This window comes from Crinia signifera, chromosome 1 (genome assembly GCF_055691185.1).
Source record: "Crinia signifera chromosome 1, ASM5569118v1, whole genome shotgun sequence".
Lineage (NCBI taxonomy): Eukaryota > Metazoa > Chordata > Amphibia > Anura > Myobatrachidae > Crinia > Crinia signifera.
In genome coordinates, this window is record NC_139217.1 from 66388291 (window position 1) to 66404446 (window position 16156).

General features: G+C 43.6%; 2 pseudogenes; one reads left to right on the forward strand and one right to left on the reverse strand.

The window, feature by feature from the left end:
• Positions 1 to 8806: 8806 nt before the first annotated feature.
• On the reverse strand, positions 8807 to 8923 carry LOC146038673 (5S ribosomal RNA; annotated as a pseudogene).
• Positions 8924 to 15622: 6699 nt separating this feature from the next.
• Positions 15623 to 15739, forward strand: LOC146038695 (5S ribosomal RNA; annotated as a pseudogene).
• The last annotated feature ends 417 nt before the right edge of the window (positions 15740 to 16156 follow it).

Consider the following 16156-nt stretch of genomic DNA (forward strand, 5'->3'; position numbering starts at 1 on the left):
CATTTTCAAACACAGCCTGTGACATGACAGGTAGAAGCTGATTGGTTGGCTGTTTATCACTCTTCATTTTATCACTTTTGAAGCTTAGTGCATCTGGCCCTAAGACTACAAATTATTAGAAAGGGGAGATTCCCCCTTTTATCAAGACAGGATGCCCTTATGTATGTGTGGGCGAGCATGAGGGAGATGGATGTGCCCCTCCCCCAGTAATGGAAAATTCTGTTTCACATAGTGCTGGATAATATTGTGGGGTGATCAGAGGTGATCCCAGGTGATCACCAGAATAGAGCTACAAATGAGCCACATCATAGAAAAAAAATTGACACCCCTCTGTACAATTTTGGTCCCCACACAGTTGCTGGGGTCATTATGGGGGTGATTGGGAACATAATGTAATAACTTGTAAGGGGCTGCAATATTTAAGAGAGATAGCCGCCTTTTTTCTGGATGCCAAGTTGGGGGGGGGGGGGGGATTTTCCCCAAGTCCTGGACTCCAACATTTTTCTTTAGTGCAGGCATTTATATGGTGATCACACTGATAACCAGGAATCCAGGAATACAATATCTATCTTATACATCATTATATATATGTTTGTTTACAAAACATTAATGCATATGTAGCCACGTAGATAGATAGATAGATAGATAGATAGATAGATAGATAGATAGATAGATAGATAGATAACACTTTTGTTGGTAAGCTGCTCAATCAGAGGTCTATCACTCAGGTGCCAAAAGGGAGGGGCAATTCTGGTTAGGAAAACAACATTTTGTATCCCAATTGCACACTGAGTGAAACATAACTACATAATAATCAGATAACACAGAGATCTTGGTTGCATATATCTGCAGATATAGGGCTAAGCCCCCAGGCCGTACGTCAAGGCATCTCTGTCACTGGGGGTCCCTAATACTGGGTATGGGTCTGAGGTGTGGGCCCCCAACATGCCGACATAGGCTGAGTACTCCAGGCCAGCACACAAATTAAAGTTAGTGGGGGTTAATAAGAAGCACATAAGTGCTATGTAGGGAAGTGAAGGTGTGATTAAAATACTCAATATATACAATGTGATAGGAAATAAATAAGTGTTAATAAAGTGTTGGGGTGTGCTAACCTGGAGCAGACCAGCCCTACCAACACAGGGGGCACCACATTCCCAAACCCATCCCATTAGCAATAACATATATGTCTGGGCCATTAAGCCCAGTGTAAGGCCACATGATAATGGCGTATAACATCTCAGAGCCAACTTACCTGGAGATACCGCTGGCTTCTCCAATGGCACTCAGGTGTCAGCAATCCCTCCTAATGCCTCTCTCAACTGCACAACACTTTTGTTGGTAAGCTGCTCAATCAGAGGTGTGTCACTCAGGTGCCAAAAGGGAGGGGCAATTCTGGTTAGGAAAACAACATTTTGTATCCCAATTGCACACTGAGTGAGAGATATCTACATAATAATCAGATAATACAGAGATCTAGATAGATAGATAGATAGATAGATAGATAGATAGGAACCTTCAGTACACTTGCTGGAACACCTGGAGCCTGCCATCATGTCCTCCCTGGTCATCTAGACCAGCAGAAATGGTTTAGCTGGTTTGTTTTTTAAAGATCCCCGGAAAAGCGGCTTATGTGGCCCACTCACCATCTGCAGTGTGATGAATACGGATAACAAGTGGGACCCATCACCTACAGCAAATATGATTAAATACTGAAATGCTTCATGACTGCAATGCCAAAAATATAACAGTCCATATTGTCACAACTCACATAGCATGACAGAAAGAAAAACATTGTGGGTTAAGAAGTTTTGATGATGTTTAAATGGTATTTCCGTGATGTGATGAATCAGATCTTTTGTGCGTAATTTATGTTTATAACGAGTGTAATTACTGTATGTAGACGAGTGGGACAAACATACTGAACTATATGTGAATACTACAGTATGTTCTTGAAAGAATGGATTGATGGCATTGCTGACTAATGTACTGCATTTGCCGTTTGCGATTCTCAGAAACTTCCATTTATTATTATTAGCGCACACACATTCCGCAGCGCTTTTACAGAGAATATTTGAACATTCACATCAGTCCCTGCGCCAGTGGAGCTTACAATCTATATTCCCTACCACATGCACAGATATTCATTCTAGGGTTAATATTTGTTGGGAGCCAATTCCCCTACCAGTATATTTTTGGAATGTGAGAGGAAACCGGAGCACCCGGAGGAAACCCACGCAAGTACGGGGAGAATATACAAACTCCGCACAGTTAGGGCCATGGTGGGAATCGAACCCATGACCACAGCGCTGTGAGGCAGTAATGCATTTTGTACATTGTACTAGTCAAGCTCCTGTGGGTTAAAAGATATTCAGCTTATTGCAAGTTTTCATGTTTGAAATCAGACAGTTCTTATTCAACAAAACCATCCTCAGATTCATCTGCCAACATTCAGTCCCGTGTCCTCTTTGTCTAGAGGCTCAAAGTTCCTCCCAGTTGAACACATAAATTAAATACTGCATAATATTTATTTTTTATTCGCTTTAGCTGCAAAGATCACCACGGCATAGAGGTGTATAATGATTAAAGTAAAAACTTTCAGGAAGTTATTTTAGCTAAATAAAATATTCACTAATTCAGAGTAGAAGTTTTTAGCGTAGAACCTTTGGTAGCACCTTGGTGGCTCGGTAAATGGTTTCTTAAACAGAAACTTTTAGCAGCTATTTTGTTGGTTAATTCCCAATTTAAATGGTTCTTCAAATGTGTGTCTATATTTGTATCTTTTACAGTGGTAAATGATTTTGTGATGATCATTAAATATTTTATTATAGTTTTTCATCATTCTTATTAGGGAGTGTTATATACTGTACTATCCTCATATATCATCATGCATTGTGGGTTATGGCAGTAGTGTGCAAAGAGACACTAATAAAACATAAAGGCCCTTATTCTGATCTGATCGCAGTACAAATTTGTTCTCAAAATGGGCAAAACCATGTGCACTGCGTGTGGGACAGAAGTAACGTATAGAGAGAGTTAGATTTGTGTGAGTTATTTTGTTTGTGTGCAGGGTAAATACTGGCTGCATTATTTTTACACTGCAATGTAGATTTCAGTTTCAACACACCCCACCCAAATTGAACTACAGATGGAGCATCCCTTGTCCTTGCCAGACGTCTGCCAGAACGCCCCCTCTGGTACGCGCTAGCGGACAGGGGTGCCATTAAACTGGGATGCACGTGCGGCCCAGTCTCTCGGCGGCTGGGGGCCGGGACCCTGCCTGTCTCCGCTCCAAGGAGACGGGCAGAGTTAGGGGGGGGGGGGTGCGAGTAGGTGGGTAAAAGCATCAGAACGGGGTGGCGTGGTGGCGGGAACCCGAGGGGAGCTCCATTGCCACGGGCTGCGCAAGCGTCTCGTGTGTGTGTGCCCCCTGGTGGGAGCTGGCGGGGGCTGGTGAAAGTTATGTGTGCTGAGTGATCTGTCAGGCCCAGTGTTCTCCGGTGAGAACACTGGCCCTGGCCGGCGATCTAACTAACACGTGGGGCCACGCATTGCAATTGCTATGGCCCCTACACACAGAGCAATATTTTGATTCAAGTCAGACCGCTTTGAAAATGCCCAGAAATCACCCCGTGTGTAGTGCCCATAACAGTTTGTGCAGTCAGCAGCAGCTACATCTTTGTTTTGATTAGTATTTAGGGATGGATGTACTAAGCTTCAAAAGTGATAAAATGGAGAGTGATAAACAACCAGCCAATCAGCTCCTATCTGTCATTTTTCAAACACAGCATGTAACATAGCAGTTAAAAGCTGATTGGTTGATTGTTTATCACTCTCCACTTTATCACTTTTTAAGGCTTAGTACATCTCGCCCTTAGTGTTGATGTTCTGCTAGTTGGATTGATAAACTAGAGTTATTGGTATGTATGGGAAACATATAACTATTTGCATTAACACCTTCAAAATGTAATTTACTCAGTACATTTTGAATCAGTGTAAGCAGCCCGATTGACCTTTTTGTATTCCCTAGTTCATTGGTCCTCCAACTATTTACCTCTGGGACCCCATCAGACAATAAATGTAATTACAGGACCCCAGCAAGTTACTGCAGAAGGTCATCACATCACATGTTTGGTCAGCAGACAGCAAATACATGGCAGCATTGTGGAGGCACAAAATGATGGGATGAGTCTAAAATAACAGACAATTCAACAGACTCCTTGAATCACTGACTGAGAATAGAAAAGTCATCAGCCTGATGGTCAGCAACATGGAGTCGCGACCCCATGCTGAGAAAGCCAGGACCCACTTTGGGGTCAGGACCCACAGTTTGAGAACCGCTGCTCTAGTTTATATTGTGCAGTCCCACCCTGTAATGATATTTAGACCCAACTATAGAACATACTGTATACTTTCTTTAACTGTAATAATTTGAGGTTTGAAAGCTAATCCACAAGTGTGACAAAGTCAAACCTTCCACAGCTAAGAGTCAGCACTGAACAGAGCAGAAGTTGATCCTTCGTAAACAGTATATTTTGTTTTGAATAGAATGAAGAGGCTATCTTAATATCATAACCCAGGGCCGGTGCATGGCACCGGAGCGCCCCAGGTGGGGGGTGCCCCAGCGCTCGCCGGCGCTCCGTGCTGTGGGGGGGAGGGGGGGTAGGGTGGGAGGAAGAATTTGTCTGTCTCCATGTGCGGGGCGGGGGGGGGGGGCAGCGGTGCGGCCATTGCTCCGTGCGGGGGGGATGTGTGGTGTGTGTGTGCGGCCGTCGCTCCATGCGGGGAGGGGACGGACGGTGCCGGGTGATGTACTGTGCAGCCCGGGCATTGCTCAACAGGGAGGGGCGGGTAGGGGAGGGGGGAGATCGGCGCTCACCTCCATCTAGACCCGGCGCACATCCGCTCCATCAGGGGGGATGGTGCCGGGTAATGCTGGGCGGGCCCCAGCTCATCGCTCGTGGGGGGTGGGTGTCGGATGAGGGGGGGTGTGAGTTGCTCACCTCTATGGGGGGGACCTCCTGCTCCTTTCTTCTGCCCTCCAGTGGCCGGCACCCTAGGCAAATGCCTAAGGCTGCGTAGTGGTGGCGCCGGCCTTGTCATAACCATATATAGATGTAGCCCCCTCCATCGCACCCCGTGTGTCCTGGGTGTGACTTATTAAGCCTGACTGCAACTAGCCCAATGTATTTCCTATATGGGGTGCATGCATGCGCACGAGCGCATTGTAGTACATGGATATACTAGCTGCACCAGCTTATCCATGACTAAGATCAGTGGTGTAACTATGAATTGGGCGCCCCCCCCCCCGCCGTTAATGGGGGGCGCCCCCCGCCGCACCCGCCACCCGCAGCGTTACCTGTCTTGCTGGTCCCGTCTCGGCTCCCTTGCTGGCTTCATTCTTCTGCTAGTGACCAACACAAAATGTCCTCCCCCATACAGCAGACAGTTTCAGAGAACTGTCTGCTATATGGGGCGGACATTTTATTGTGGTCCGTCTCACTAGCAGAAGAATGAAGCCAGCAAGGGAGCCGGGACGGGACCAGTGAAGTCAGGTAAGGCTGCGGGCGGCGGATTGGCGGGCGGCGGATTGGCGGGCGGCAGATGGGCGGACGGGAGGGGGCTAACTATTGCACCACAGCCCCCCGGCGCCCACACATGCACAGCGCCCCCCCGCGGCCGCGGGGGCTGCGGTGCTATAGTTACGCCTCTGACTATGGTGCTCCGTAGGGAGCTCCATACATCTACAGTATATTAAGGGCTTGATTCTGACCTATTCGCTAGGCTGCATGTAATCCGCCCTCCCCCTGGCGCCTGAATCCCCTCGCTAGCATGCAAGTGGATGTGACAGTGTAAGTGATCTTATACCCTCTTATTCTGCCGAATGGAGCAGAAATCATTTGATGGTTGCTGACCGTCAAATGATTTCTGCAGCCTTCGCTCTGATAAATACGTCCATACTTACTTTTCAGATGCCCGTTATCTGCCAAATATGGGGCGGGCGCTGACATCATGTGATGTCAGCCACCCGCCCCAAGCAGGCCTCGCCACATCTGGGTTTTATGGGGATGCTCATAAAACGCTGGCCGTGCCCCTGCTGCTGCACCTGGCCCGCCCCCGGCCATCCCTTCCCAGAGCAAATGGCCCGGTGAGTGTGAAACTTGCCAAAGCCGTTCGCTCCCGGTGTTTGCGCATGCGCATATTTAGGAATGCGCATTCGCAAACCCTGAACATTCGACCCATAACTAATGGATCTGAATCGACCCCTTAGTGTATGTAACATGTATATGAAATGCTGTCAGGGCAACCTGTGGCCTTAATACCTTGTGGTGGAATCAGTATTGCTGTCGATATATATATATATATATATATATATATATATAAACAGTGTTACCCGGCACGGCCTCCTGTTCAGCAGCTGCGTGGGTGCCCGCACTGGAGAGTCATATAGAATGCAGTGTAGGGTGCGGCACTCCAAGATACATAATTCAGGCTGGTATCAGCATTTTATTAGCACATCAGCAACGTTTCAACGCCACTACAGCGTCGTCATCAGGCTATATACAACAAGAATATAAAAGCCACATACCTTTATAGTAGCACCCGGTGGAAGACACGCCAGCCGGAGGCCGTCCCGACGCCATCTCCATGGCGCACATCCGTGACGTCAGCAGCAACCTCCGTCCTAGCGTGAAGAGAGATAGGTGTGTTCCCGTCACCAAGGGAACGTACATACACAAAACAACAACAAACAGCACATACATATAGACGGAAAAGATAATTATAACACTAAGAGAATAAGTCAATAGGATAGGGACAGTGTAAGGGCAATGACAGATGAGAGCAGGATGTGAAACATATCACAAGCAAATAAAAGGTTTATATCAAAACTGAAATCCCAGAATGTTCGTTCAGTCCATACAGGGATACGGTGCCGAGTTTAATGATCCATTTTGCTTCACAATGAAGTAAAGCCGCTCCTCTGTCTCCTCCACGCTTAGATGGTGGGATGTGGTCAATCATCCTGTATTTGATTGAAGTGATGCTATGTTTGTGGCTGGCAAAATGCCGTGCCACAGGTTGTTCACTGGCACCTGTAGCAAGTGCCTTCTTGATGGATGACCGATGCGATGCCATCCTTTCCTTAAAGCTACGTTCTGTTTTGCCTATATAAGACAGTCCGCACGGGCATATTATTTGATATACCGTGTACTGAGTATTACACGATAGTGTATGCCGGATATATAACGATTTGCCTGTTAATGGATGTTTAAATTCGGGGCCAGGGATGAGATATTGGCAAGTCACACATGAGCAGCGCACACAGCCTAATTGCCTGCTTTTGCTGATGTTCTTGAATGGTGCAGCATCAGATTTTACTAGTGAGTCTCTCAGATTCCTGGAGCGCTTGTAGCTCATCAGTAATTGTGAATTTTTAATTCCAATATCTGGATCTGATTGCACAATCGGCCAGTGTGTGCGGGTAATTTTATTGACGTTCGGGCTCATGTGGGTATATGTAGTGACCCAAGGTATAATCTCGGTGTTAGATGCAGGACGGTCTTTAGCTTTAAGTAGATCAGTTCTGTTCAGTAGCATCACTTTATTTTTGGTATCTATCAGCAATATTGCAACTAGTGTATACTCAAAACCAACTGATCGGAATAATGCTCTCTTATATTCCAGCTGTCATCCTAGAACATCCATCAGGAGTCTACCCCATTCTCAAATGTTGAGAGTACGTCGCATTGTATGCGATCCCCTGATTGCCTCGGCACAGATGGATGAGATGATCAATCGGTTCGCAGCTAGGGGTTACCCCACCCCGGAGCTGATAGATACCAAAAATAAAGTGATGCTACTGAACAGAACTGATCTACTTAAAGCTAAAGACCGTCCTGCATCTAACACCGAGATTATACCTTGGGTCACTACATATACCCACATGAGCCCGAACGTCAATAAAATTACCCGCACACACTGGCCGATTGTGCAATCAGATCCAGATATTGGAATTAAAAATTCACAATTACTGATGAGCTACAAGCGCTCCAGGAATCTGAGAGACTCACTAGTAAAATCTGATGCTGCACCATTCAAGAACATCAGCAAAAGCAGGCAATTAGGCTGTGTGCGCTGCTCATGTGTGACTTGCCAATATCTCATCCCTGGCCCCGAATTTAAACATCCATTAACAGGCAAATCGTTATATATCCGGCATACACTATCGTGTAATAGAATTAAGTTAGGTGTCTTAGAAGAGACGTAGGAAGAACGAAAGGGTTTTTGGGGCACACTTGAAATATTATAAAAATAGTGAAAAGATGGTGTACAAATGTGTGACATAAAATCTAACCTTTATTGATTACACTTAAAATACATACAAGCACACGTCAATTTGATACGAAGAACAATTTTAAAAATACCAATCAGCATGTGAATTAAACTGCGAAATTTATTTTATAATAGTAAATACACAATGCAGACAAAAACGAAATTGTAATACAATAACCGTCAAGTGGGCGAAAATGATTTGGCAGGGAATTTACCAGACCGTAAATATTTGAGCAAGGCAAATCAACACAAGATAGTGATACCATGCACATAAATGGTGCAAAGGTTCATAATATTTTAATATTTTGGAGTCTTGCTTCAGACCCTCCTTGAGTATACAACAAATAATGGACCCAAATACAGTGATAAGGGTAGCAGGTTTACATTACTATTGTTAGAGCAGGATTTAATGGGTAAAGAAAGAGATAGGAATGCTCTTCGTATGCATTCGCTACTTCTGCTGTCTGAGTGTGTGATACAGCACTGGATATTCCCTGATGGTCTCCCAAGAGGTACTGATCCAGCCAGTCGCTGCTTAGCTGCTGAGTTCGGATGGGATCAGGCGGCCCAGCGATGTATGGCTGTATATGGCATCAGATGAGAGAGCCTCTAATAGAACTAGGAGCTAGTTGTCACTTCTGCTTTTCCCCGATGTCACTCAGGAGAATGAGAGAGTGAGCGAGTCCAGGTGAAAGATGATAGTAGATTAGAATGAAAAAAGGATGAGAAGGGTAAGGAAGGGTATGCTCCCAGAATAATAGTATATGTGCCCACTGCAGAATTCAATGGGTTCGTGGTCACTGAGCCAGTAATGGGAAATACTGTGCACAATGCCACATGCAGGGGTGAGTAAGGTCTTTATAAATCTTGAATCATTGTATGTGCAAGATAGATTATTTTATCAGCAGCATACATAACAGCATGTGGCTCCAAGTATGTATCGAAACAATATATCAGAACGTATTGATTGTGGACACTAAATAATGATACCAATTGTCAGGATGAAAGAGGCAGGAATTATAAGTTCAACAGAATACAGCTATACAGCAATGGTTAAGGGTTTTTAAATTAGGGCTGTTAGCAATGATTTAAGACAGGGAGGTTGTCCTTTCCGTGTCAGTTAGCTGATTACTGCTAAATTAATGGTAACAATAATAGAGCACGTTGGTGAATTGGAGAGATAATATAATATAGTGGATGTAACAAACTAACAATAGTATGCAGAGAAGTTTAACCTGAAAGTAACAATAACAACAGGCGCTCAATTTCTCATACAGCGGACACCTAATTATAGCGTGTCCCCATATGGTAGAGCGCAAAAAGTCCCGCTCAGTAGCGGTACTGGTATGTGTACGCACCAGACACAGAGTCTGTGCGTAAGCGGCAATCTGTGAGCTAAGATGCAGATTACCTTGCAAGTGTGGCAGCGGGATCCAAGCACGGTGGTATGGACCGTGCGGCGAGTGCTCCCACCGTCTAAGCCGTAACGGCCGCGCTGATCTGAGAGGGACTGTAGGAGGGCTCCGAGTGGCTGGAAATGCCCTGACGTCAGGAGAGACACGTGTTTCGCCCCGATTGGGCTTGATCACAGTGACGTGCTGGACTGGGGACTCCCAGTCTGTATATGAGAGGTGGGCAGGCCAATCCTGCGTTAGAAAAATGATGGACATGAGGATGTCCCAATAGGAAAGGGAGGTGTGTAAAAGCCGCTTGTGTTCATAATTATGGCATTAGCCTGAGCTTTAATAGCTGTGGACACTGTTTACGTCGACTATAGGCACCCTGCAAACTGTGCTGGGGTAATGGATGTATGACACCGATGGTGTCTGGTAAAATTAAGGCTGTGGTTAAGGTATTAATTCATAGTCAAAACGCACTATGTGGTCGACATTGTTTGTGTCGACTAATGGCACCAAGATTTGGTGTTTACAAAATAGGAGGAGTGTGGAGAATATCACTGAGTGGTAATATTGTTGATGAGGTTTAATATAGAAGCCTGATCTTTAAAAGCTGTGGACACTGTTAACGTCGACTATAGGCACCCTGAAAACAGTGCTGGGGTAAATGGAAGTATGATACCGATGGTGTCTGATAAAATTAAGGCTATGGTTGGGGTATTAATTCATAGTGATAAGGCACTATGTGGTCGACATTGTTTGTGTCGACTAATGGCACCAAGATTTGGTGTTTTACAAAAATAGGAGGAGTGTGGAGAATATCACTGAGTGGTAAAGTAATTGATGAGGGGAAAGAAAGAATGATGATTTTAGCAAAAGGGAATAGTGATGTTTGGTTTAAGGAAGACATAGGTGGAGACCGGTGTAATGGTCATGCTACAGAAATGGGGTATAATAAGTTATTACAAGGACAGCATTTGATAGGTCAAGAGTTTAGTAAAGTTCGAATAATAATGTATTAAGATAGTTAATAGTGGTACTCCGTTCTGAAAGAAATCATATATATAGCATATGAGTATACAGTATTAGTAGCACATTTAGCGAATGGACATCCCTTATTATAGTGTATCAAGATATATGATACTGTGATCATAATATTTGAGTGAAATTAATTTGACTAGATTACTCTATTAATACACGGTAGGAGTAAGAGATTCTATTTACAGTATTAAAGTTCTCTCCCACCAATAGATTTGACCGATTTAAATGGGAAACAAGCTTACATCTTTTTGCCCGGAAACTTTTGCTAACTAAATTTCACTCAATGCATAAATCAGAAGAATCGCAACCATCCTCGAGTGACTGGTCCCCCAGAGAACTCCAAGCCATCCAAGACCTGGAAGATCTCCAAAACCAGGAAGAAGGTTCAGGGAGGACTATATGCAAAAAGAAATCTTCCTTTTTCCCGAATGAATCTATATGCCCGGAGGTGAAGGTATTTCGGAATCTAGTAGCCAAAGATTTCGATCAACTCCACCGTAAGAAGAAATGGGCCCGGACACACAACAACATCACCAAGGCTGAAGCTCTAGCCCTCAAGGAGATCAAGAAATGGGACGATATTGAAATTAAACCAGCAGATAAGGAAGGAAACATTGTTCTTTGGCCAACTAATCTTTATCTTGCTGAGGTGCACAAACAACTGGAAGACAAAACGTGTTATAGAAAAACACTTTTTGACCCAACCACAAACTTCAAATTAGAATATGACCGCATGATCAACAGGGCCTTTTCTAATGGGACAATAACCAAATCAGAACTCTCTTATCTGCAAACCCCAAATCCAAGAATTGCCACATTCTATCTACTTCCAAAGATACACAAATGCTTACAGGTACCTCCCGGAAGACCAATTGTCTCAGGCAATGGCTCATTGATCGAAAATGCCTGCTCATTTTTGGATATCCATTTGCGCCACCATGTGACCAGCCTGCAGTCGTATACCAAGGACACCACAGAGGTACTCCAAAAAGTACATGATATCCAACTAGACGAAGATCATCTTTTGGTATCATTGGACGTAGAGTCGTTATACAACTGTATACAACACGACCTGGGCATTCGAGCGGCACGTTACTTTCTGGACATGGAAGGAAAAACCCCATTTCATGATTTTCTTTTGGAACTGCTAGAATTTGTTCTACACAAGAACTATTTCGTTTTTGAAAATCATTATTACATCCAAGGAAGAGGGACCGCTATGGGGGCAGCTTGTGCCCCTACCTATGCCAACCTCTTCCTTGGATGGTGGGAGAGAGAGGTGGTCTTTCAGGATGATAACGATGTAGCATGTATCCATAATTGGATGCGCTACATCGATGATATTTTTATAATTTGGAAGGGCACGCAAGATCAACTTACCACTTTCATCCAGAAACTTAATACCAATAAACTCAATTTGAAATTTACACATGAGAGCAGCTCATCAAGCATAACATTCCTGGATTTACATCTTTACCGAAGTCAAGATAATAAACTCTGTACAGAACTTTACAGAAAGTCCACATCCACGAACAGTTTACTATACAGCACTAGCTCTCATTTCCCCCCAACAGTCAAAAATCTACCCAAAGGGGAATTCCTTAGGGTACGTCGCAACTGCTCAGACGAACAAGTGTTTCAAGCCAAGTGTGATGAGCTGACAAACAGACTACGGGAACGAGGATACTCCAATCGGAACATCAAGAGAGCCAAAAAGGCAGTGGAACATACCCCCCCCCGTGAAGAAATCCTGTTTAAAAACAAAATTAAAGAGGCTGAACTACCAACAATCAGAATGGTTGGCACATATTGCCAAGAATGGAGGGACATCAAGAACATTCTACAACAACACTGGCCCATACTACTGACGGACAGAGACCTGGCGGCGAAATTAAAACCACAGGTAGATTTGAGTTGGAGAAGAGCCCCAAACCTTAAGGACAATCTTGTCCATAGTCACTTTGTGAAAAATCAACGCAAAGAACCCAGAATCAAAGGCAGCCACCCTTGCGGAAACTGCAAAGCTTGCAGTCACATCAGGAACACTTTGACTATACATAACCGCTATGGGGATCTAATAACTATCTATGGCTACTTCAACTGCAAAAGTCCCAATGTAATCTACTGCATTACCTGCCCCTGTGACAAGAAGTATGTTGGCCTCACCTCTCGCCCACTCAAACAACGAATGCTTGAACACATTGGGAACATTAGGAATGCGGCTACTGATAAAGTGAAGATGAAACAACTAACCTCAGTAGCCAGGCATTTCCTCAAATACCACAACTCGGATACCTCCCTACTGACATTTTCAGGACTTGAGCAAATCCATCTCGGACGTAGAGGGGGTGACATCAATCAAACTTTGCTACAAAAAGAGAGCTGGTGGATTTTTCAGCTTGATACTCTTTCTCCCAAAGGCCTTAACGAAGACATCAATTTCAGCTCTTTCCTTTGATATACCATATCCACATCTCACTAATTAGACCTTTATCCAAATTTTCAATTGTCCAACTAATTACTAAACAGTTATAATCAATCATTTTCACATACTTGTCTTCCAATATATTCTCCCAAAATCCTTGGTTCTACTAGCAGGGGAACAGTTTATGAACCATCTTGTGCTTTTGTGCTTTTCTGGTTTTACAGCATACAATAATGATGTTTAACTCTGCATTTTTTCTTTTAGGACATACGGGCCATTTGGACAGCTTGCCACCAAAGGGTTCAAATAATTTAGTCTAGTCTCTATGCTATTGATTATATTTACTATAATGAGAATATTGATTTTTTTTTTTTTTCATCCAACTTTAATACTGTAAATAGAATCTCTTACTCCTACCGTGTATTAATAGAGTAATCTAGTCAAATTAATTTCACTCAAATATTATGATCACAGTATCATATATCTTGATACACTATAATAAGGGATGTCCATTCGCTAAATGTGCTACTAATACTGTATACTCATATGCTATATATATGATTTCTTTCAGAACGGAGTACCACTATTAACTATCTTAATACATTATTATTCGAACTTTACTAAACTCTTGACCTATCAAATGCTGTCCTTGTAATAACTTATTATACCCCATTTCTGTAGCATGACCATTACACCGGTCTCCACCTATGTCTTCCTTAAACCAAACATCACTATTCCCTTTTGCTAAAATCATCATTCTTTCTTTCCCCTCATCAATTACTTTACCACTCAGTGATATTCTCCACACTCCTCCTATTTTTGTAAAACACCAAATCTTGGTGCCATTAGTCGACACAAACAATGTCGACCACATAGTGCCTTATCACTATGAATTAATACCCCAACCATAGCCTTAATTTTATCAGACACCATCGGTATCATACTTCCATTTACCCCAGCACTGTTTTCAGGGTGCCTATAGTCGACGTTAACAGTGTCCACAGCTTTTAAAGATCAGGCTTCTATATTAAACCTCATCAACAATATTACCACTCAGTGATATTCTCCACACTCCTCCTATTTTGTAAACACCAAATCTTGGTGCCATTAGTCGACACAAACAATGTCGACCACATAGTGCGTTTTGACTATGAATTAATACCTTAACCACAGCCTTAATTTTACCAGACACCATCGGTGTCATACATCCATTACCCCAGCACAGTTTGCAGGGTGCCTATAGTTGACGTAAACAGTGTCCACAGCTATTAAAGCTCAGGCTAATGCCATAATTATGAACACAAGCGGCTTTTACACACCTCCCTTTCCTATTGGGACATCCTCATGTCCATCATTTTTCTAACGCAGGATTGGCCTGCCCACCTCTCATATATAGACTGGGAGTCCCCAGTCCAGCACGTCACTGTGATCAAGCCCAATCGGGGCGAAACACGTGTCTCTCCTGACGTCAGGGCATTTCCAGCCACTCGGAGCCCTCCTACAGTCCCTCTCAGATCAGCGCGGCCGTTACGGCTTAGACGGTGGGAGCACTCGCCGCACGGTCCATACCACCGTGCTTGGATCCCGCTGCCACACTTGCAAGGTAATCTGCATCTTAGCTCACAGATTGCCGCTTACGCACAGACTCTGTGTCTGGTGCGTACACATACCAGTACCGCTACTGAGCGGGACTTTTTGCGCTCTACCATATGGGGACACGCTATAATTAGGTGTCCGCTGTATGAGAAATTGAGCGCCTGTTGTTATTGTTACTTTCAGGTTAAACTTCTCTGCATACTATTGTTAGTTTGTTACATCCACTATATTATATTATCTCTCCAATTCACCAACGTGCTCTATTATTGTTACCATTAATTTAGCAGTAATCAGCTAACTGACACGGAAAGGACAACCTCCCTGTCTTTAATCATTGCTAACAGCCCTAATTTAAAAACCCTTAACCATTGCTGTATAGCTGTATTCTGTTGAACTTATAATTCCTGCCTCTTTCATCCTGACAATTGGTATAATTATTTAGTGTCCACAATCAATAAGTTCTGATATATTGTTTCGATACATACTTGGAGCCACATGCTGTTATGTATGCTGCTGATAAAATAATCTATCTTGCACATACAATGATTCAAGATTTATAAAGACCTTACTCACCCCTGCATGTGGCATTGTGCACAGTATTTCCCATTACTGGCTCAGTGACCACGAACCCATTGAATTCTGCAGTGGGCACATATACTATTACTCTGGGAGCATACCCTTCCTTACCCTTCTCATCCTTTTTTCATTCTAATCTACTATCATCTTTCACCTGGACTCGCTCACTCTCTCATTCTCCTGAGTGACATCGGGGAAAAGCAGAAGTGACAACTAGCTCCTAGTTCTATTTGAGGCTCTCTCATCTGATGCCATATACAGCCATACATCGCTGGGCCGCCTGATCCCATCCGAACTCAGCAGCTAAGCAGCGACTGGCTGGATCAGTACCTCTTGGGAGACCATCAGGGAATATCCAGTGCTGTATCACACACTCAGACAGCAGAAGTAGCGAATGCATACGAAGAGCATTCCTATCTCTTTCTTTACCCATTAAATCCTGCTCTAACAATAGTAATGTAAACCTGCTACCCTTATCACTGTATTTGGGTCCATTATTTGTTGTATACTCAAGGAGGGTCTGAAGCAAGACTCCAAAATATTAAAATATTATGAACCTTTGCACCATTTATGTGCATGGTATCACTATCTTTTGTTGATTTGCCTTGCTCAAATATTTACGGTCTGGTAAATTCCCTGCCAAATCATTTTCGCCCACTTGACGGTTATTGTATTACAATTTCGTTTTTGTCTGCATTGTGTATTTACTATTATAAAATAAATTTCGCAGTTTAATTCACATGCTGATTGGTATTTTTAAAATTGTTCTTCGTATCAAATTGACGTG